General features: G+C 55.8%; 1 long non-coding RNA gene across 1 annotated transcript in view; it reads right to left on the reverse strand.

The window, feature by feature from the left end:
• Positions 1-1,762, reverse strand: part of LOC133339394 (uncharacterized) — an 11,040-nt gene extending 9,278 nt beyond the window's left edge. Inside the window, exon 1 of the long non-coding RNA XR_009754725.1 lies at positions 1,654-1,762. This is a non-coding gene — a long non-coding RNA (uncharacterized LOC133339394). The remainder of the gene's footprint in view (positions 1-1,653) is intronic.
• Between the last annotated feature and the right edge of the window lie 424 nt (positions 1,763-2,186).

A 2,186-nucleotide genomic window follows, 5' to 3' on the forward strand; every position in this document is an offset into this window, starting at 1 on the left:
TGGTAGTGCCGGTAGTGCACTCTTCGACACACACAGAGTACTCGTGGTAGTGCTGGTAGTGCACTCTTCTACACACACAGAGTACTCGTGGTAGTGCAGGTAGTGCACTCTTCTACACACACAGAGTACTCGTGGTAGTGCAGGTAGTGCACACTTCTACACACACAGAGTACTTGTGGTAGTGCTGGTAGTGCACTCTTCTACACACACAGAGTACTTGTGGTAGTGCAGGTAGTGCACGCTTCTACACACACAGAGTACTCGTGGTAGTGCTGGTAGTGCACTCTTCTACACACACAGAGTACTCGTGGTAGTGCAGGTAGTGCACTCTTCTACACACACAGAGTACTCGTGGTAGTGCTGGTAATGCACTCTTCTACACACACATAGTACTCGTGGTAGTGCTGGTAGTGCACTCTTCTACACACACAGAGTACTCGTGGTAGTGCAGGTAGTGCACTCTTCTACACACACAGAGTACTCGTGGTAGTGCTGGTAGTGCACTCTTCTACACACACAGAGTACTCGTGGTAGTGCTGGTAGTGCACTCTTCTACACACACAGAGTACTCGTGGTAGTGCTGGTAGTGCACTCTTCTACACACACAGAGTACTCGTGGTAGTGCTGGTAGTGCACTCTTCTACACACACAGAGTACTCGTGGTAGTGCCGGTAGTGCACTCTTCGACACACACAGAGTACTCGTGGTAGTGCAGGTAGTGCACTCTTCTACACACACAGAGTACTTGTGGTAGTGCAGGTAGTGCACTCTTCTACACACACATAGTACTTGTGGTAGTGCAGGTAGTGCAGGTAGTGCAGGCAGTGCAGGTAGTGCCGACTTCGATCTACACACACAGTGGTAGTGCAGGTAGTGCAGGTAGTGCAGGTAGTGCAGGTGGTGCAGGTGGGGCAGGTAGTGCAGGTAGTGCAGGTGGTGCAGGTAGTGCAGGTAGTGCAGGTAGTGCAGGTGGTGCAGGTAGTGCAGGTAGTGCAGGTAGTGCAGGTGGTGCAGGTAGTGCAGGTAGTGCAGGTGGTGCAGGTAGGTGCAGGTAGTGCAGGTAGTGCAGGTAGTGCAGGTAGTGCAGGTAGTGCAGGTAGTGCAGGTAGTGCAGGTGGTGCAGGTAGTGCAGGTAGTGCAGGTAGTGCAGGTGGTGCAGGTAGTGCAGGTAGTGCAGGTGGTGCAGGTAGTGCAGGTAGTGCAGGTGGTGCAGGTAGTGCAGGTAGTGCAGGTGGTGCAGGTAGTGCAGGTGGTGCAGGTAGTGCAGGTAGTGCAGGTAGTGCAGGTAGTGCAGGTGGTGCAGGTAGTGCAGGTAGTGCAGGTAGTGCAGGTGGTGCAGGTAGTGCAGGTAGTGCAGGTAGTGCAGGTAGTGCAGGTGGTGCAGGTAGTGCAGGTAGGTGCAGGTAGGTGCAGGTAGTGCAGGTGGTGCAGGTAGTGCAGTGGTGCAGGTAGTGCAGGTAGTGCAGGTAGTGCAGGTAGTGCAGGTGGTGCAGGTGGTGCAGGTAGTGCAGGTAGTGCAGGTAGTGCAGGTGGTGCAGGTGGTGCAGGTAGTGCAGGTAGTGCAGGTGGTGCAGGTAGTGCAGGTGGTGCAGGTGGTGCAGGTAGTGCAGGTAGTGCAGGTGGTGCAGGTAGTGCAGGTAGTGCAGGTGGTACCTGAACAGGATGCGGAACAGCTGACGCAGGTACATGTAGTCAGGAGTTTCCTCGAAGCGAAGGCCGCGGCAGTAGTTGAGGTACATCGCAAACTCAGCCGGGTAGCCCTGGGGGTGGACACGTGGTGAGGGTGAGTGGTGAGTGTGAGGGGGTGGTGAGTGAGTGGTGAGTGACTAGTTGAGGTACATCGCAAACTCAGCCGGGTAGCCCTGGGGGTGGACACGTGGTGGGTGGACACGTGGTGGGTGGACACGTGGTGAGGGTGAGTGGTGAGGGTGGTGAGGGTGAGGGTGAGGGGGTGGTGAGGGTGAGTGGTGAGGGTGGTGAGTGTGAGGGGGTGGTGAGTGAGTGAGTGGTGAGTGACTAGTTGAGGTACATCGCAAACTCAGCCGGGTAGCCCTGGGGGTGGACACGTGGTGGGTGGACACGTGGTGAGGGTGAGGGGGTGGACACGTGGTGAGGGTGAGTGTAGTGGTGAGTGTGAGTGTGGTGAGTGAGTGAGTGTAGTAGTGAGTGTAGTGGTGAGGGTGAGG

Source organism: Lethenteron reissneri, unplaced genomic scaffold (assembly GCF_015708825.2).
Source record: "Lethenteron reissneri isolate LAM-NWPU_2019-01 unplaced genomic scaffold, ASM1570882v1 scaffold_1853, whole genome shotgun sequence".
NCBI lineage: Eukaryota > Metazoa > Chordata > Hyperoartia > Petromyzontiformes > Petromyzontidae > Lethenteron > Lethenteron reissneri.